Consider the following 22,718-nt stretch of genomic DNA (forward strand, 5'->3'; position numbering starts at 1 on the left):
TAGGGTCTCTGGGAATATCATATCTATCTCTTTCTTACTCATCCTCATGAATGCTACACAACCTACTTACTTTCTCCAGTAACTCCTTGGCCTGGTGACATAGCTCATCAACAGTAGCACTATTCCTGCAGAAGGGATGACTGTCAGCCTCAGCTTCACAGGGAGGCACCAGGCACTCCATGCAGCCTGAGACCTGCAGAGCTACATCTACTGTCAGAAGGTATGTCTGAGGAAGCCTCTGACACAGCTGATGCAGCAACTCCAATAGCCACTGGGAAACACGCTCTGTGGCATGTCATAGCCATTTCTTAGGGATCGTACTACAAAGACTGGGGATGAAGGGGTTAATACTATTCTCTGTGATAGTGCCTGTGAAAGAGTAAGATATTGATAACTACATACTATCTGTCAATAAAGACTCATAATACCAATAGAGGCATGGAATCAAAGCTCTGGAACATTGCAATGAAAGGTACATGTGACCTTGCTGTCTCATTGGGTAGACAGTACAGTTTAGAAGGAAGGGAAAATGGGTCAGCATAGTTGTTGCAACTGTGTGGTGAACAATCGTGGTGGCTGGGCTGGGTATCATGCTGGTGCTGTATTCTGCAGTTCCATCAGTCCTGTCTTGGGTCCTGTCCTGCACAGTCCTGGGTCTCTCTTCTATCACCAGCATCTTTCTGTTTGTCTCCAGCCCTTCACAGAATCTGTATGTGTCTCCCTAAATGCCTTCTTCATGTCTTCCCAAGAGTCTATCCCAAGCTACCTCACCTCAATGCAGAATCATAGAATCGTAAAATAGTTAGGGCTGGAAAGGACCTTAAAATTATCTGTTTCCAACCCCCCTGCCATGTTTCGCCATGTACCTCTTCTCCCATGTTTCCCAAAATGTTTCTCCCTAATGTGTCTCGTGTACCTCACAGCTGCTCCTCTTTCCTAAATACATGTGATCCAGAGCACCTATGGTTCCCCTGACTGGCTGCAATTTGGGGTCCAATGAAATGTGTCTGTCAATGTCACAGCCAACTGGAGTCCCAGGGCCTCTTCCACTGAAGGCACTCTGCAGCTCCCAGCAACCAAACAAATGTGCTACTAAGGTCTGACACATAGACGTTTAGAATCAGCTACTTTTTCCTTCCTTCACTTTTTCAGAGCTCAGAATACTTTGCTGCTAAGGTTCAAGATTTGATGGTCAACCTTTTTCATTGTTTCTACTATATATAAAATATATATTTTTCCTCCCAGCAGGCAGATTTACTTGGTTTTATTGACCTGTAAACTAGCTGCTTCCTATAACATTTTTTTTAATTTATTAAGCATATCAGACAGCTCATATATATATATATATGCGTATAATTTCTCTGTAAGATGCATTAAAAAAAGAAAAAAGAAAAAAAGAAAAGGGGAAAAGTCTTGTCAGAATTTGACTGGAGCATGATACAATTACTAGATAGATTTTTGGTGTAACTTGTCTATTGTAAAGTAAATAATCACCAAATTTATGCATTTCTGGCTTATAATTTTATAAACAAAGTCAAAGAAAACGAAAGCAAAGAAAGCAGGATAGTATGTACACATCTCAAAAGTGTCCTTTCTTGCTCCTGATGGTTGTCTTTCTTCTGTTTCTATCATGGAATCTGTTTTTCTTTTATTTTTGATGTTCAGCTTACACAAGCTGTAAATGGATGACAGGCTCATTTTACATCTAAGTTCCATTTGGGAATTTCTCTATCAGTTAGCTCAAGGTCATTATGGGGAATAAACCCATGAAACATAAATTGTTTTCTTATCATTGGAGAACTTTTTCTACAGAGATCAAACAATCAACAATTCTTCTATACTTGCTACAAAGTTTAAGAAACTTTGCTTTTAGATGCAGTATTACATGCATTATAATGTCTGAGTCGATCTATTAAAAAAAAACAACCTTAATTACTCTACATCAAGTAGTTTTGCAATGCTTGTCTCTCTGTTTCCTGTCATTCTGACTCACCTAAATTTGTTGGAAAGGGTTAAGACACATGAGCACTTGAACTTTCTTTCATATTTGTGTAAAACTCTCATTTATATCATGAGGATTTAAGCTGTAGATTGAAGATGTTTTTACATATCCAGAAGCTCATCAACCCTAAAGAAAAGAGGTTTGACAAATCCTCCCTACAGAATGACTGTGACATTCTAGTTCTAAGGTTTTACTCTAAGTGAAAAAGTCAGAAGGCATCTAATTTTTAATTAGTTCTCCCCATCTGGGAGATCATCTGATTTTACTGGCAGAATTAGCAAGTGAAATCACTTAAGATCTGCCATGTAAATGTCTCCTACCCCTAGGCCCTCAGTATATTAAATGAATACATTGTTAACCTGGAAACATTATTATTGATTTTTAAATGACAGCAGCTCTGAAATTTGGGGAAATCATTAAATTTAAATTATTGTTTTTATTCGTTTCTTGATAACTGATAATGTAAATTACATGTTTAAAGCTCTTTTTTGCAATTTCTGTAATCTTCCCCTATTTTACTGATTATAATCAATAATTTATATTTATTCCAGAGATATTTTATAGTGTTTTCTGACAAACAAGTTGAAGAACTTACAGGGTGTATTAAAAAAAAATGCTGCAAGTCTTTTTTTTCATCCTTGGTCTTTATTTTATAATTTTTTTTTTGCTAACATACATAGAATAACATTTCACTGAAACAATTTAGAAAAATATTCTGAGATTTATTTTTCAAGTGCCATTTAAGTACTAAAATTCAACCATATTTCTGTGACAAATTTGTGACATTCAAATTGGTTACAAATAAAGGCTCTTTCTGTTGTATCAGTATGGAAGCTCATTTAGTGTAAAATTTACAATGCCTATCTAAATTGTGAATGACTGCACCCTGGGGCCATACAGACAGCTGTCATGTACTTAAAGCTCATTCCTCCAAAATTTCTTGAATAAGGGCCCCAGTCTTGACTAGTCTTGTAGAACTGTCGCTCTTATGGCACATATTACTTGAAAACTAGAAATAAGCAGAGATTTGATTAGCTTTGCTTTCTAGTTGCCTTTACATAAATTGCACTGCTAATACAAAAGACTCTCTTAAAAAGAATTAAGCATTTTCAGTTAAATATCAAAGTGAAAACCAGTTAGTGTAAAAAAACATTAGTAATAATAACATGAAATTTTTATGTGTGCTTACATTTTCATATACACACATATGCATATGATTCATACACAATAATAGAATAATATAATTGTTAAAGCTGGAAAAGACCCTTAAGATCATTGAGTCCAACTCTTAACTAAGCACTGCCAAGTCCACCATTCCTCCATGAAACCACGTCCCTAAGTGACACATCTGCATGTCTTCTAAATACCTCCAGGGAAGGGAATCTACCAATGCCCTGGGAAGCTTGCTCCAAAGCTTGACAAACATTTGGTGAAGACATTTTCCTAATATCCAATCTAAACCTCCCCTGGTGCAACTTGAGGCTGTTTTATCTTATGGCTTGTATTGTACACTTTCTCCAGGCTAAACAACTCCAGTTCCCTGAACCATTCCCCACAAGACCTGTGCTCTAGATCCTACACCAGCTTTTTTGCCCTTCCTTGGACACACTCCAGCAGCTATGACCTGGCACTTTTCTTGGTCATAGGAAAAGTGCCATGGTTAAACATAGAATCGTAGAATCATAGAATAGTTAAGGTTGGAAAGGACCTTAAGATCATCCAGTTCCAACACCTCTGCCATGGGAAGGGACACCTTGCACTAAGCTGTGTCACCCAAGGCTCTGTCCAGCCAGGCCTTGAACACCACCAGGGGTGGAGCATTCACAATTTCCTTGGGCAACCCATTCCAGGGCCTCACCACCTTCATACACAACTCCATGCAGTTGGCCTCAGCCCACTAATCCAGTGTGTCCAGATCTCTCTGTAGAGACTTCAAATCCTCAAGCAGAATAACAGTCCCACCCAGGTTGGTATCATATAGAATCATAAAATCATTTAAGTTGGCAATCTTTAAGACCATTGATTCCAACAAGAATTAGGAAGAACACCTGTTAGAATATCAAAAAATACACTCAGGCATAAAATAAAAATTTAGCTTTCCCAATTCCCTTCCATCTTTTACTCCAAAGGATAAAATGACACATGACAGATTAAAATAATTGCACATTCTCACATTGTTCTGGGTTCAGCTGCAACAGTTATTTTTCTCCTTCCTAGTAGCTGGTGCAGTAGCTTCAGTCTGAGGACAATGCTGATGACACACCAGGGTTTTAGTTGCTGCTAAATAGTGCTTACCCTGATCAAGGACTTCTTCAGTCTCACTCTCTGCAAGTGAGGAATGGCACAAGCAGCTGGGAGAAAGGAGAGAAAGAATTCTTGAAGCAAACTAGCCAAAGGGCTATTCCATACCAAAGCACATCATTCCCAGTATATAAACTGGGGGGAGTCACCCAGAAGGCACAGATCGCAGCTCAGGTTGGGCTGGGTAGTGGTAGGCAGGTGGTGGGCAACTGTATTGTGTGTCACTTGTGTTTATCGTTTTCTTTGCTTTTCCCGTTTTAGTTTTTATATTCTCTCCCCTTGTTATTTCCCTTATCATTATTATTATTGGGGGTAGCAGTAGTAGTTTTGTGTTATACCTTAGTTTCTGGGCAGTTCTTATCTCAACCTGTGGGAGTTAACATCCTTTTGACTCTCCTCCCAATCCCTCTGGGAGCAGGGTAGGAGGAGGGAAAAAAGGGAGGGGTGAATGAGCGAATTTGTGTTTCTGAGTTACTGTCTGGGCTTAAACCAATGACATACATTTTCAAACATAAATTCCTGCAAAAAAAGTAGCAAAAAGCAGGTCTTGATTTCACAAATCCAATTAAGGTCAAAGGTGAATGCATCTTTTAAAATCAGAGAAGTGGTATGCAAATCTATCGTAGTAACGGAGAAGACTACTTTTAAATGTAATCTAAAGCAGCCTGAAAATGTCACATCAGAGAAAAAAACCCCAAAATATATTACATTTACTATCACAAAAAAAAACCCAACAAGGAATAGATCAAATCTTTGAGAAACTCTGCAGTCCTCAGAAGGATAGAGAAATAAATACTTTCACCAAGGAGAGGCTCATAAAGTCTTAACAGCCTCAGAGATATATTTCTTTCTTAGTCACTAATGCTTTCAAAAAGTCATGCATAAAAGCAACAAGGTTATGAAATTGATAATGAAATAGAAAGATAACAAAATGAACCATTCATTTTTCCTCAAAATAAACATTAAGATTACACTTAAAAAAACCCAGACTAAGAAACTTCATAACTTATTACACAGCTTTTCTGAATACAGTCCACCAAATTTAGAGAACACTGACAATTTACATTGCAGTAGATTTTGGCCTTCTCTTATTAATATATTATTAACAACATTAATATTAATAAAGCAAAACAGTTGGGGCTATTCTGTTAAGACAAATTGTTATTATTATTTTCAGTAATACCTGTATCTGTTCTCAATGATAGAAGTCAACACTCGCTATTCTATAAAACATTATACCTAAAAATGGAAATTTGCTTCTAAGAGTTGTCAAGAAGGATATGAGAATTCATTAAGAGCTACAAAACCTATTTTAAACAAAAGCAGAGTACTTGAAAAATGCTTACAAATCAGTCTAAATAAATGAAGCCTCGAGAAATATGTTAGTCAAACAGAACAGGATCCAATTCTATAGTGCTCTTGATCATGCAGTCATATGCAGCTGCAGAATATGGATATAAATCATTATCATTTTGATATTTCTAAGAATGTAAATATGTATGTATACTCAAAACCAAAATAATTGGAATCTGAATTTTAACTTCTGTGACTTCCTTTCTTTTATTTATTTAAATGGTTGGACAAATGAGTATAAAAACTGTTCTTTTATCGAATTGTCAGATAATTTTGATTTGTAAGCAGGGCCCAAACCTGTGCAATATTTGGATGGTCAAGAGTAAATGTATATTTTCTGAATATTTCTCTGACAACATAGTCCCTTTTGCTGCTTCTGTCAGGTTCTTCTTTATGGTTCTGTCAGATACAGGCCTCAAAGAAAGAAACCATTTTGGCAACTATGTTGCCAATAAGGTTCTATGAATAATATCACGGAATAGCTATAAAGAACTGGTATCTGTTATATAAGCCACCCGAGAATATCCATTCCAGTACTGAGAGCCAAAAATCTGCCCTATTTATACACCAGTCAATATGGTTTTATGTAGAGACAGGTGATGCTTAGAAGTCATGATTTTCTTTTTTCACTCTCTAAATTTCAATGTTTTCTTGTCTTTATTTTATGTTATGATGTCTCAACTTGCATCTTATGCTCCTAGAACAGAAAACAAATGAAAGTATTATCCGAATGGAAAAAGACATTCAGCTACGAAAGGAAAAAAAAAAAAAAATAAATCCAAACAGTAGAGACTTATAATCAAAGAAATGTCTTAGCTGAAGCTATTTCAAACACTTTGAAATGTACAGTATAGTTTGTCACTCTATGTCCACCACCTTTCTACTCACTGGTTCCTTTGCGCTTTTGTGTTACTGATTTTAATTCAAGTACATCAAGTTCCAGCAGGAGTATGCTTTATGAACCATGCCTATGTTGCGGGAGTCAAATTGCTATATGCAAGCATTTCATAATCACTTAACTACAGACAAGCATACTGATATAACTGTGTAGTGAATCTTGCTTTTTAAGGAGGTACAAACCTTATGATCTACATATACTGTGAATAAACCATCTGAACTTCCCTAGAAGCACTTTGGTGTGAGCTCCTTGCGAATGTACTGTATATCAGCATGTACATCCCACAGACCTTATAAAAAAATATTGTTGCAGTGTTATTTCCAAGACATTTGACTTCTTTAGTTTTAAAGAATAACCTCTGGGAAGCAAACTGATGTTTCTTTTTTACATTATTTCCTTACAGCCAGAGGACTGGTAGGTCTAGGCTGTCAAAGTTCTTAATTTAATCAACAACTTGCACCAACAGAGTAAAATAAGCATCCTGGACTTCCCAGAAAAAAAAAACCCAACCAAAAAAAACAAAACACCTTAGACATGACACTAACAGATGTTGGGTTGGAACAGAAAACTTCTCTTGTTTCCTCCTTTTAAATAGTACAGTTATGCAATACGAAAAACAATAATGTGTCAGAAGAGATACTACAAGTATGACAATAACTCCTATATCTTCTGAAAGCTTCTACGAATTTGATGCCTTTGAAATAGGAGAGATAAATGAATCCGAACTTTTTAATTTGTTTCAGAATTTCAGCTACTTCACTATTATTGTGAATTACTTAACTAATATGCTACTGATAATTTTTTTTTTTAGTATTATTGCAATTTATGAGGGACAAATGTGATGATAAACTTTGTTCACTGTGGCTTGGGATTTCTATAGAGATGATGTTGGCAGAATCACTGGGTTTAGTATGCAGCAGCAAGGTTCAAGACCTTGGTTATGCAAATATCAGAATGAGACTCCCTGCAAGCGTGCACATAATCAAGGCAGACTGATACTAGTGCAGGGATGGCCTTTGTATGGTTTTCTAGCATTATATACTATATCCAAATTTTGGGTTTAGTCAAAGCCAGATTTCCCAAACCCAAATTAAGAGTCCAAGTTTTCTAACCATATTTCAGAGGTAGTATTTTTTCAGGTTGAGTCTATCAGTTACTTGTGCAGTTATTCTTATTTTGAAAAAGCCTCTGTAAAGCATCAGCACTTTCCAGCCTGGATACATGGATCCATGTATCAGCTTGGAATAGTCAAATCTGTATGCCAGCAACCCATCTGAGAATGCTTACTGTAGCTAATTCCCACAGTTGATTTTGATAAACATAATTAAATTGTGTTCAGTATCACAAATGTGAATATATGAGAACATAACGAGAGTTTTACTTCTGCCATTGTAATGCAGAGAAAATATATCTACTTAATTAAAATGATCTAACTATAATCTGATTTGTATATTCATTTATCAAGGACTAATTATAATAAATAATCCTATTTATAGTTACAAGTACGCTATTAAGCACAACACAGTATGCAATCCAATGAACATGTGGTATGTGCAGAACCTGCAGTGCCACCAAAAACAAAACATAGCAGTTATCATATTTTATTTATCTTAAGATAAACTATCACTGCATTGGAATTATACAAGCATGACAATCAGACAACATCATTATTTGAGCTCCTCCTTTCCTTGAATCTCTTTTAACTTAGAAATCCTAATATCTGTGGATGTTGCATTGTTTTACTGAATGTGAATTATTGTAGGCGTAGTGGGTTGAGTTGTTCTCCAGTATTATTTCAATATAGCAATGATTTATTCTAGGTATTAATTTTGTCATGTTTCATATTGTATCTATTTATATATAGTTCTTGGCAAGAATACCTTGTCCAATATTCCTTCAGTAATGAGCTATTAAGTTCAACAAGTGAACTTACAATGCCCTTAGAAATAAAGCATTCAAATTTACCTTTCATTCATGTCAGAGGCTAATAATTTCACAAGTTAATAACTTCAGTCTTACATAGGCAATCAATATTATTTTGTTCGATAAGCTGGAATGAGCATAAAAATTATCTTAGTAAGAGATATTCGTAGCATCAAAAAAAAATATTTCTTTTCAGTAACTGAGAAACAAGCAAGTTTATAAGAGTTAAAATACCACTGAGCAAAGAACTAAAAGCATACACATTTGAAAAGACAGCTCTAATTATTTTCATTATGTAAATAAAGCATGCAGGTACAATTCAACAGCCAGTGCTACATCTTAAATTAACTTCATGTCACAGTGCTGACTTCTGTTTGCATAAATAATGATTAAAATAATATCTTATATTACTTATTTCTTTGTGGCAATAATAAAAATTTAAGAACCCTCAATCTGTCATGGTTATGTACATAACTTGACAGAGCTCATCTTGCATCAAGATGTACTGGATAAAAGACATTTTGCTTTGGAATGACTTTGTTACTATTATTTAGACAGCTAAATAAATTATCAGCCTGCTCTAATTTAAAAACTCAACAGTAGGCCAAGTAAGAACTCCAATTACCTCACTCAGTAAGAAAAAAAAAAATTTTACCTAAAATGTGATGATTGGTTTAAATAGAAAACTTGTAACAGTTGCAAGTTTCTAGCAATTCATGGGAAAAGCTGAAGACAAAAGAGAGTAACAGTAGGTGAAATACTGAACATCCACTTGGAAGCCAAGCAGAATTTTAAGCTTAGAGAATAGTCCTATATGTTATTCTTGTTCTCTGTTAATATACTGATACAGGCAAAAATTTTATTTTATAAAACTTTCCATTGCGAGTTACAATCTCCGATCTGGTTATTAAATGTTAAGTATTTTCAAATTACTTGATATTATACACTTATATCTATTAATCTGATATAAAAGATCAGTTCTCACAGTATAATCCTTTCTGGAAAGGGGTCTGCAGAGGCTTTGCCTGAAATTGAAGGGATTTTAAGCTAAACAGGACATAGGTAAACAAGAACAAACCACCTCACACAAATGAATCAAATGAATTTATATCAAAATCATGCGATTGTTTATCTAAAACAGCATTAATACTGGCATTGCAGAAGAATGGCTAATTTTTAAAGTTTTCATGGGTAGACAGAGAGCTACATCTTTATAACTCTTATACCAAACAAATTAAGACACTACAAACGACAGAATTAATAGATATGTGGATAAACAAGATCATTCAGTGGCTTGTTTATGCTTTTCTCTTTCTATCAAGACAAACAAATATTTTAAATCTTGCTCTTAATATTAGAATTTCACTCCACAGTAATCTATAGCCTGGAAGATATGACATATGCAAAATACCCCTCTCTGCACGGAGAGGAAGGAATATGACTTCACATGTACTGTATCCTATCCTAATAAACTGCTGCGTGAAAGGGAAACAAACCTTTTCTTGCTGTGCTCTGTATCTTAAGAAGGACTGTTAATCACTAACGGAGAAAACAGCCTCCCTGGAGATCAGTATTGTCTGAAGACTAATGGCACTGAACAGACACTTGTTATTGTCTAGCTATTGGCTCATCATACAGCACTCTAGCCTTCTAGTCAGCCTCAAATATGTAATTTTGTTTAGGAAGATAATAGTCTAATAAAAATGTCTGGGATTTCAGTCTGCAATGAACACATGTGAAAACCAGAATTGAAAATGAGGTACTGCAATAATATGCTGCAGTGCCTAAATTCCTTTCCAGATGTAATCTTCTATTAATTTAAGATAACACTTAAACTGTTCCTATCTGTTAGTGGAGTCAATCATACTGGAAATATTTTATTACAGCAATATTTTGTGAATTGTATTTTTTATTGGTTCAAAATGAGTTATTAATAAACAGTCTACAGCAGAAGAGATTTTGCTTTTAACATAATTGAACTAATATATGTAATGAAATTGGATAGATGCATTTTGGAGTACATAGCCTTAATTGCTTCTGTAAAACCAAGCAAACAAAAAAACAAAAAAAAACCCAAACAAATAAAGAGTCAGGCAAAAATAATTAATATTCTACCCAAGTAGTCTGTTAAAAGAGAGAAGAGAAACCTAACAAATATGACTTATCTGGATGACAGCATGAAAAAAAATTTGATCTCTTTGAGAACTCCTGAGTTCTTTGGACTATGCAACTCTGGATAAATCATCTTTGATAGTCATAATGAAACATGTTTGCCTGACAGAAAAGTAAATATATTATCTGTTATATTATTAATTTAAATTTTTATACAGGCACAGTGAATCTTCAGGCAGCTCAAACAAGAATTAAACAAAGAAATAGAATTGGCTGCATTTTTGTGATTCTGGGTCATCTTATTAAATGCCAGGCTAACATATTGCAAACTATTATCATCTGGTTTTAATGAAAAATAAACCCTGAAAAATACTGCTGAAACCTTCTGGCTAGATTTTTTTTTTTTTGTAAGCCAAAACATGCTCTTTAAGTTAAATTAAAACAGAAGGAAAGAACAGTGTTCTATAAATGTTTATCAGTGAGCTCATGCCTAACTCTAACAGAACACATATACTTTGCAAAATGGTTTCTTCTCTCTCTCTTGTGTCTTTTGACACCTTTTTTTCTCCAACTTTCTTCCATCACATTTCCAGAGTACCACTCCTAAAAGTGCATGAAGATCAAAAAGAACCTTTAGAACAACAGAAGAAACAAACTGCCAAATGCCAGACCAAGTGTAGTTTTGTTTTGTTTGGTTGGTTTTTTTGGGTTTTGTTTTTGCTTTGTTTTTTTTGGTGGGGCTTTTTTGTTTTTTTTTTTTTTTGGTTAGTTGTTTTTCACCATTGTTTGTTTGATTTTTTTTTTTTTAATTTAACTTCTTAACCGTCCTCCATCTTATAATTTATATTACCCTTTCTGAAGCTTCATAGGCTTTTAGACTTATTGGTCTTTTATTTCTCAATTTCACTTGGCTGAAACTAGTCCATACATGATGCTCTGCCGGCCACATCACCTTTTTCCTAGTAGAAATAATCTAGATGGTGGATTTCTATCCACCCAGATATATTTGTATTGGGGAGGAATGGTGTGACATGGCAAGCTAATGATGTTAGTCTGTGCACCAATGATTTTTGTTGGACATTAACTTCATTGAATTTTAAAGTAAGGTTATCTGACTGGTTTCACCACATATTCTTTGTAGCGTCATAGAATCATAGGATCATAGGATCATAGAATCATAAAATCATAGAATCATGGAATCATAGAATCATAGAATAGTTAGGGTTGGAAGGGACCTTAAGATAGAATCATAGAATCAATAGTTAGGGTTGGAAAGGACCTGAAAATCATCAAGTTCCAACCCCCCTGCCATGGGCAGGGACACCTCACACTAAACCACCTCACCTAAGGCTTCATCCAACGTGACCTTGAACACTGCCAGGGATGGAGCATTCGCAACCTCCCCGGGCAACCTATTCCAGTGCCTCACCACCCTAACAGGAAAGAATTTCCTCCTTATCTCCAATCTGAACTTCCCCTGTTTAAGTTTTAACCCATTACCCCTTGTCCTGTCACTACGGTCCCTAATGAAGAGTACCTTACAGCATCCCTGTAGGCCCCCTTCAGATACTGGAAGGCTGCTATGAGGTCTCCGTGCAGCCTTCTCTTCTCCAGGCTGAACAGCCCCAACTTTCTCAGCCTGTCTTTATGCGGGAGGTGCTCCAGTCCCCTGATCATCCTCGTGGCCCTCCTCTGGAGTTGTTCCAACAGTTCCATGTCCTTTTTATATTGAGGACACCAGAACTGCACACAATACTCCAGGTGAGGTCTCACAAGGGCAGGATCCCCTCCTTCGACCTGCTGATTCCCCCTCTGCCATGGGCAGTGGCACCTCACACTAAACCATCTCACCCAAGGCTTCGTCCAACGTGGTCTTGAACACTGCCAGGGATGGAGCCTTCACAGCTTCCCCAGGCAACCCATTCCAGTGCCTCACCACCCTTACAGTAAAGAACTTCATCCTTATATCCTATCTAAACTTCGTCTGTTTAAGCTTTAACCCATTACTCCTTGTCCTATCACTAAGGTCCCTAATGAATGGTCCCTCCCCAGCATCCTTATAGGACCCCTTCAGATACTGGAAGGCTGCTATGATCTATATAAAGCTAAACATATAAGTTAGTAAATTACAGGTAAATAAGTACTGACAAGGGGACTTAGTGTCTGCAGTGCCATTCAGCATTCAAGTGCATAAGGCACTGAGACATCATATTTCTATCTGGCCATATAATACACTTATATGGACATAGTGTCGGGTATAAGAGCTAACACAGAATTTTGGAATTTATGTTGTGTAAACACACAGACAATGCACAGGCAAATGAGAGACTTCTGAAGAACTTAGATACACTATAGCAAGAATAACCTAAAACAGTACATTTAAAAAAAATAAAACAATCATAATATATATGCAATAGCTAACAAAGTATGTCAAATATCAGAAAATAGTCATCAGTAGAGGATTTGTGCCTTTAGGTATCTTATGCAGCTGTCACTTGAGAAGGGCACAGGGACTATGTTATAGCTGCCATATCTGTTATATCTCTTTGAAAATCAAGGCAACTGTATGGTGCCAAATCTTACTATTGAATATAATATAAACCACAGTATTTCACTTTCAAAGCCACATGTAATATCTAAGTGCACATAAATTTTAATGTGTTCAGTCTGTAGCTAATTCCAACTTTGCTCTATCCTACGTTTACTTTATCCTTAGTTCTTAAAAAATCCATTCTTCTAGCCACAAAACTGTCCTTAAAGAATCTGTCTTAAAGCCTAACCTACATTTGTAAAGGGACCTGAAGATAGTACACAGGAACTAAAGACCATAATTTGTGCATTTGTTTCTTACATGAGCAGCAAGCCCAAAGAATCTGTGAGTCAGATTCACAGGAGGATCAAGTTCCAGGCAGTATGTGTACAGAAAACCAGATCCACTGGTGTGCTACATCCTCATTTTAAAACATACAAATATATTTAGACCTTTAATGTACAAATCTATAATAATGAAATGATCAGGTTTGTTTCAGCTATGCTTTCTTTCAGAAACAAATGGTAAATGCAATATATAGCTAAAACAGATAGTTTTTAAGTTCTCAAAATAAAACTCCAGCAATTTGTGGTAATTTTCTGTATAGTTAAAAAGGAGAACACAGAAGGAAAAATCAATACCTCTGAAACTGGAATTGACTTTGAGTGCACTTTTTAATTAATATCACAGTTTGCTCTTAATAACATTTTAACAAAATGAAATCTTTTATTCTGCTTGTAGTGTTCATAGACTTTATGTATATATATAGCTAAAATCTTTCTACTTGATGGCAAATCTTCACACATAAAATATAAATACAGTGGACTGTAAAATTATCAGACACAGCTTCATAACTAACATTTTTTCTTACTCAATTAAACTTTGTAAGGATCATTTAAATGAAATGTAAAATTCAAAAAATTCTGAAAATAGATTTTTTTATTTTTTTTCTAAGAAGGAAGACTTTTGAGTATGTTTGAGAAGTAAATTTTGTATTAAAGGCTAGAGCATTTGAGCAAAGTAATCAAAACCAGCAGGTTGTAATAGTTATTTTAAGTCTCGTAATGTTAAATACTGTTAGTGGTGTTACTGAAAAGGTTACCTGACTATAAGAATGTTACAAACATGGGCACAAAAGTGATGGATATTTGCTGCTATTTATTTTATAATCAACCTTTTGTCACTGCAGTTTTATCATTTGAACTTATGTGTTTTAGTGGCACTTAGTCACCTTAATATTTGGTATTTTATGTGTATACATATATGTTGCTGGACTGAAAGTCTCTTAAATGGTATCAGCAACAAGGCTATAAAACTTAGATATGTAAAATATACTTTGGTAAGAAAACAGGAATTTCTGTTCAAAAGTTTTCATTAAATTCATTATTCTGTTATTTTTTTAATGGAGTCTTTATGATCTACATGGAGACCTTTCAATATTCAATACCAGCATTGAAAAAAGTACAGAATAAACTGCAGGAAAAAAAACTACACCACAATTTATTGAGCTGCAAATAAAGGGCTACACAGGTAGTATCTTTTGCTTCAAGAAGACTAAGTATTTATTACCTTTATATTTATCATCAACTAAACTTCAACACAGCCTAAAAAATATTCTGCATATCTTCTCTCCCTTCCTCCCTAAATCATATCTTTTCTGTACAAAATACTTGTGTCATAATTTTTTATTAATCTAAAATATTTTCACCTCTTTTACCTTAGAATTCTACATCTAGCTCCCCAGAAAATATTAAAATTTAGGAAGCAACATACGCTGAATACAAAGAAGGAAGAAATATACCCCATTACTGATAATTTCCTGATTATAAACAATTAAATACTTACTGAAGAAGAATAAATTTCCTACCTCAGCTTCTACAGATTTATTTCCCATTTGTAATATTATGAAGTTCAATGAAGAATTTGGTCCTGCAGCACTTCAGTATATTCAATAAAAAAACTAAATTTATTAAAACATGGAACATAGAATATTTTAAATTTTATACAGTACAAGACAGGTTAAATTACTGGATAATACTTAATTAAAATATGATGAAAGAGGAATAATATGCACGTAAACTTAAAAAAAAAGTTTAACACCCATAAATTCTCATCCCAATAAAACAAATTAATTTTTATAATCTGGTATAGTTTTAGTATCATGAATAACAATATTAAATGTATATGCAAAACACTCACATAGCTATTCATTGCTGGTTTGTTTTTCTGAGAGGACATGAGTCACATTCACAAAAATTGACATATTTCAGCACCTCTGACACTGAGAGATCATTTTTAAAGATATCTTTGAAATGGTCCCTTCTCTTTTCAAGATGCCATGATGCCATACAGGCTCAATAGCAGTCTGCAGTCCACTGCGGGAAAAATGGATTAGTGCATGAATGGTAGCAGTGACTTTGGAACTCCTAAATAGACAACACTTTACATATTAATGTGATTGTTCAACACATTTCTTCAAAGGAAAAAGAAAAAAAAGGAGGAAAAAGAAAAAAAAGGAAGAAAAAACAAAGGAAACAAAAAAGGGAAAAAGTTTCTTATGTGGGAAAACCTGGAAATCAATCAAAAAAGACCTGCACATTCATGTAAAAAAATGTATGTGTGTTCTTATCAACAGAAATTTCTTAGACACTTTACAACCATTTACAAAAAAAAAAAAAAAAGTAAAATTCAGACTTTCAGCTCTGAAACTCTTTCATGAAGATTCCTAACTCATGTCTGGATCTACCTCAACTCCTGTAGACAACTCTTTCAGTTAAATCCTTTCTTTCTTAGTTGTTATTTTATATTTCTATTGTCTTTAGGGCTTCTGGCCATGAGAATTCTTCATGAGGGCAGAAGTCCTTATTTTCAACCACGTAATATATATACTATAAATGCAATACTGAACCTGAGCACTTATCATAGGTACAATACTAGGGCTTATAAAATCTTTTCTGGGTCTTCACTGCCTTGCTTATCAATTGTTTCAAAATGAAGAACATGAGGCAAATGCAACATATTATTACTTTCCATGCTATTTATGTGAATAAAAATGAATGCTATAGTAGGGTGTTTTCCAAGTAGTGTTTACTGCCAAATGTTAATGAATACTAATTTACATTTGAACAGGGCAATATTTCACACAAATTCCAATTAATAGGGACACATTTTTCTATGCCAAGAGATAAGTGGCTTTCAACAAATTTTAAAGTATATCTGAAATTTAAATTTGATTTTTGATAATTTGATTTTTTGATCAAATATTTTTTCAAAAATGAAACACATTTTAATCAATAATTATTTAAAGGTATATGAGCCAGTTTATTCAATGCTGCCTACTTAACAGGGACCTAAATTATTATTAATCTTAGGTGCTTTGTGAGTCATAGTATTTGCAGCTCCTAAATTCCCTAGTGGTAATGTCAGCAGGCAGCTATCTTTAAAGGTACTAAAATAAATATTTGCAAATAATAACAAGAAAAATTGAAGAAATTTTGTTTTGTGTTGTTTTTGTTTTTGTTTTTTTTTTTTGAAAATGTGTTCTTTCTGAAAATTAGAAATCATACCAAAGGAAAGAAATCAAGCTTTCAGAAATTTGTGAAGACAAATTTAAGATAAATACTGCAACTGAAATCCAGATGTTTTACTAGACTTTATATGTTTTTATTCATAAATGTTTTATTTAATTGATAATTATTTAAATTTAATACATGAGAACTAATACTTCCAATGCAAATGTGCACACAACAAATTACAGTACATGAATATACCCCTTGATCAACAAGTACAGCTGCTTGTGATCCAAGGCTTAATTTTCTGCAACACAGCTGTGTGACTTTGGCACTGTTTTGCTGAGAGAATTATTATAAGTATAAAAATATAAGTGGTCTAAAGTAGTAGAAATTTCTTTTTTTAAAAAAAAAGGGTGAGAGGAGGAAGTGTAGGTGTTGAGACAGTGATAATCGGCAGGTCAGAGATTCAATATGAAAAACGCTGAAGTGAAAATTAATTAAATCCTGAGAAAAATTCAGCAACAGTCAGAATCAGCCTGTTCAAAGAACAATAAGGTGCTTCCCCATCTGACTACTAACTCCCCAGTAGACTAAGACTCATCAGAGATCAGCATTAGGGTTCGCAAGCATATTAATACTTTGCATGGTATTAGCAAAACAAAATAAATATTGCTTTTCACTCCTAAGGTGTTCATATCTTACTGACAGTGTCTTCCTTTATGATAAAAGAAGCACAAAAGAAGTGACCCAGAATAAGGGTTATCCTTGGTACAGTAAGGTAGACCTATCCTTCATGACCATTATGCTAAGGAAAACTGAAAGAAACCTACAAAGAAGGATGAAAACTGGATAAGATTTTCTGCTGAATAAAATTTATTAACCTAACAAGCATTTCAATAATTGCCATTTAAGATCATTTCAATTACAGAAAACATTCGATTACCACAATATGATTTAGAATTGAAAAGAGTTTTAAGTTCTTGAAAATGTGTTAGTGTCATGTTAACAGGCTTTCATTTGGAAAACTTTTGAGTATGCTTATATTTTGTTTTAGGTGTGCAGTTTGTTCAGATGTATCCTAAATAACAGGAAAATTAAATAATAGTAGTATAACTGATTTTGTTTAAACGTTGATTTTATACCCCATTGAGCTACATTTCATAAATGTATTTGCTACTACATTATGCAAAGACAAAAGAAATCTGATTCAATACTATTCAAGAACATTTTTGAAAGAATACCGTGTATCTTGCTGCAACTTTCATACTTGTGAAGGTCAAAAATGTTGGTTTCTTTTTATTCTTCAAATTACTCCAAATGTTGATAGCATATTTGATATCACCCATGATACTGTTAAAATAGGGATATCTGAATGAGATTAGTTTTCTTTCTCTTTCCCTTTTTACAGTCATTTATGCCAGCATTATGTATTGATATTCATCTATTTGCAAAAGTATGTACTGACAGCATAGAGAAATTTTGCACAGTAACACCCCTAGTGCTTTCCACTTCACGCAAATTCATATGCTCAACTGGTTTAAAATAAAAGTGTCTCTTATTCTTCTCTCCAAATAGATAAAAAAAAAAGTCTTTGCTAGACAAATTTACCCATTTTTGTCCACCATTCATAAAATTGTGATTAAAAGACATATCTTACTTTGAGGACAAAGCAGTGATGAAAATCACATTGAGAAAAAAAGATGGAAAGAGCACCAAACTTCCAGGATAAATAAATAAGTAATGAGCTACACCATGACACTACCACAATCTAACTTCAAATGGCTTTTCTCCAAATTGATAGCCTTATTCAGATTTTGTATACTGTAAACCTTAAACTTAAATGTTACCCAAAATAATACTTCTCTTGGACATTATCAGAGACTCATTTTTATCAGTAAACTTAAAAGAAAACCACACAAATGAAACAATTAAATTGCTCTCATATTTAGCAAAACACTAGAGGAATGTAAATTTTAAGTTTTCATTTTCCAGAAAAGTCTTGACCAGGATTAAGAATTGCATTTCTAAGAAAACAATGACATTGTTCACTTGAAAATTATTGTGCTTATCTGAAATTATTACAAAACAAATGGACAAGCAGGTAAGAAAACAAAACAACCAGAAGTCAGCAGTACTGGTTAAGTAATGGCATTTATTTGTCTATTTTCAGACTTTTAAGATTAAGTTAAATGGATTAGCATTGCACATTATTTCTTCTCCCTAATTACCTCTGTGTAAATCTGAATAAATGCATTAGTTTTCAATTACATGAAATAAAAAAAAAATTGTAGATTTGGATACAATTAATTTTATTTGACATCTGCATTGCAAATGTTTAAATAATAACTCCTAATTTTTGTCTACTTTTACATTCAACAGTGACAACTTCCAGAGATTGGTTCGTGTCACCCCAGAAAGACACCTGATAGCTACGCTGAACAACCCTTTGCAAATGCCATCTTCTTCCCACTGATTATGAGGTGACTCATGGTGACCAGCTTAGACCCAATCAGAAAATATTGTGACCCAGGTTGCATAGCTCAACAATAGTACAGGAGGCTCAATTACACTTGTGGATGAAAGCAAACAAGGGAAAGATTCTTACTCTTAATAGCTTACAATGCTTAGCTGCTAATTTACTATTGGCTCTTTTTCTTGCACATCTGTCATTAGTTATCTTCAAGACTAATCTGTCATTAAAATGGATGAGTTTAAGCAATCTTTTTTTAACACTTAACCACTGGTCTAGTAGTCATTCCCTTGCCTTTAGTAAATTAACAGTAGCCAGGATAGCCAAGGCACAGGAAAAAATCAGCCAAGGCACAGGAAGGGAAAACATACTATCAGTTAATTGGAAGCAAAAGGATAGGCAAGAAAGAACTGAATTATTATTTAAAGGGCACCAAACACTATTGAATAAGCTGGGAAGTATGAAGTCTTAACACTTTTCCTGCTTCAGTTTACATTAAGGAGGTTATGGATAAATGTACGTCACACCAAGACAGACTAAGAAAAAAAAAATTCTTAGATAAGTCAGATGAAATTTAATCAGGTTAATCAAATTTTTTGCAGAGTATAAATGATATTCCAGAAGATTAGAAAAAAATAACAAAAATATACTGTTTTTAAAAAAGAAGAAAATGGACCACAGTTATCAGGCTCCAGCTGCTGAAAAATATTAGTACAAAAATTTGGAAAATCAAAAGGTGTTTATTACCAGCCAATAAATCATGTCATAACAAAGAAATTTCATTCAACAGGATACTTAATCTCTTTAGTATGTTAGAAATACTACATGTTTCAGGTCGTGTCTAGTACTAATTTCTTACATGAACTAGAAAATAACAGTGAAGAAGAATCTGCTGCAAGGTAAGTGGAATGGTTGGAAAACTGTACTTAGCTGTTATTCATTGCTCACAGTAGAACAACAACAAAAATTTGAGTGTGTTTACATATGCATTTTCCTTCAGTACTGTTCAATACATTTATCATTTTATAATAGAAAATAAAGTACACTATTCAATTTGCAGAACACTTCAGGCTGGATTAGGCTTTCAAGACCACATTAAAATTCAAATGATATTGAGAAACTGAAGTAGTTTATCTTAAAAAAAAATCCCAAACAGAATGTTTGGTGACAGTAATGCAATTTTACCTTAAAAGAGTACAAAAAATTGTTCTTATCTTCACTTTAAAACTACAGCCTGATTGTCAAACAGCACATGTGAATGTCTTAGGCAAATAAAAAACTTTCCCAAAAGGTTACCAGAGTGATTCTATAAATTAGGATTTTCTTCAGTGCCTTCCTTAAGAGCATTAAAAATAAGGTTGGGGTTTTTTTTGTAGGTTTATTCCTACTAAAACTCAAGCATATCCAAAGATACTACTTCAGAACTGCTCATATAACTCTTGCTGAATAGATAACATACGTTCTGGCTGTCACAGCAGCCCAGTTACTGACCTTTGATAATTATGACTCCTTATTGATTATATGCTGTAGCAATCCAACTGCTTAACTCAGTTATAACCAAGTTATACCAAAATAAAATTATTTCAGTTCTTATTTCATATACTTGCAGCTATAAGCAATGTATCACACCTGAATTTTACATATACATTCAAATTATATGCAGCCTTATGTTGCTGCTAAAAAGTACAGAATAAACTGGGGAAATAAAAAACTTTCTATCATCAGCATTTTTAAAAAAACCTAAAATATCTGTCAGAGTTCACTCAGCTTTGAGGAGAAAGGTTTAGGATAATTCTTTCATTAAATTAATTGCTATTTTTTTAGGTTCTATCTCTAATTCTATACTGTAATTTATGTCTAGGCTTTTCTTGACAAAGCAACTATGTCAAAAAATGAAATTAGAACATATTTGCCATGTCAGCAGTTATAGTCTCATGAAACTGAAATCTATGATGTTCTACCAGTATAAAAAACTGTGGCCAAGGGACTAAATACCTACTGTAGTTCATCTGTTAAAATCAGAGAAAACACTGTAGGAAAACAATTCTGCATAAAATAACAGCTATCAGTATGTGAAATGTCAACTACATAACTACATAATACAATAAAACATGACAAAAAAGTTCATAGAACCAAATCTTTCTGCTTTTGTACTATGTAGCTAAAAAGAGAAAATTTCAAGCAATCTGTGATCAAGAATATAGTGTGATGTTAACATCTACTACCGCAGGTGTCATGGCATTTCTATGCAAAAATATCCTCTCAAGTTGTTCAAGTGATTACAATAATATAATCTGAATTATAAAATATTTTCAAGGGAAAAAAACTCCACCTTGTATACTCTTTGGGACACTCAGTTCAACTGAAAGATTGAGTAAGTAGATTAAATAAAGCATTATCAAATATTTGTTTTTTTTAATTCTTCCAGACACTGCATATAAACAAATGAAAGAGCATTTGTACACATAATCATAAACAAAGCTCCACTTTTACTTTTTGAATAAGTTACATTTTGTTGCCTTATTCTAAGTGCTGAAGAATTCTTTTACAGAAATAACACATTTATGCAAGAAACACTGTAACTTCTTGCTGAAGTTTTGAAAGAGTTATTTGACTGTGGTGTAAGACATGAAACAATAATACGCATGGTAAATAAAGATTTCAGTGTCATTAAAGGTTTAAAGTTTAATTTTCATGGGAAATAAAAAAGAAAAAAAAACCAAAACCATGGAAGTATACATTTTTTTTCAGAGTCCTGGAATCTGTTCACTGAGACCAGAAAATATGGGAAGCATAAGGCAGCAGAAACATTAAATAAGAACTTAATTGACAGAATACACATCTTTTAGGACAGGGGTCTCATATACCATGAGAAACACCTAAAAATACGGAAATGCTTCTCCTGTAAGCGCATGCATTCATAAGAAATTAAGCAGTATGGATTGGAAGTTATACCCCAAGGGCAACTGAGACAGAGCTGGAGAAAAGGCTAGAAGGCATCAAGATCATCATATGTTACTTGTTTCAATACTCAGTGTCTCTAACAGGCTTCTAAAGAGCAGCAAGGTCTCATAGAATCATAGAATCATAGAATAGTTAGGGTTGGAAAGGACCTTAAGATCATCCAGTTCCAACCCCCCTGCCATGGGCAGGGACACCTCACTCTAAACCATATTACCCAAGGCCTCATCCAGCCTGACCTTGAACACAGCCAGGGATGGAGCATTCACAACCTCCCTTGGCAACCTATTCCAGTGCCTCACCACCCTAACAGGAAAGAATTTCCTCCTTATATCCAAATTAAACTTCCCCTGTTTAAGTTTTAACCCATTACCCCTTGTCCTAGCACTACAGCCCCTAACGAAGAGTCCCTCTCCAGCATCTTTGTAGGCCCCTTCAGATACTGGAAGGCTGCTATGAGGTCTCCACATAGCCTTCTCTTTCCCAGGCTGAACAGCCCCAACTTTCTCAGCCTTTCTTCATAAGGGAGTTGCTCCAGTCCCCTGATCATCCTCGTGGCCTTCCTCTGGACTTATTCCAACAGTTCCATGTCCTTTTTATGTTGAGGACACCAGAACTGCACACAATACTCCAAGTGAGGTCTCACGAGAGCAGAG

At 34.3% G+C, this 22,718-nt stretch overlaps 1 long non-coding RNA gene across 2 annotated transcripts in view; it reads left to right on the forward strand.

Moving 5' to 3' along the window:
* LOC133220028 (uncharacterized) overlaps nt 1–22,718 on the forward strand; it is a 901,957-nt gene that overhangs the window by 166,212 nt on the left and 713,027 nt on the right. The gene's annotated exons all lie outside the window — the stretch shown is intronic.

The sequence above is a fragment of the Neopsephotus bourkii genome, unplaced genomic scaffold (assembly GCF_033783945.1).
Source record: "Neopsephotus bourkii isolate Nb327-2 ecotype Australia unplaced genomic scaffold, CSIRO-AGI_Nbou_v1 NB_1394, whole genome shotgun sequence".
In the NCBI taxonomy this organism is placed as follows: domain Eukaryota; kingdom Metazoa; phylum Chordata; class Aves; order Psittaciformes; family Psittacidae; genus Neopsephotus; species Neopsephotus bourkii.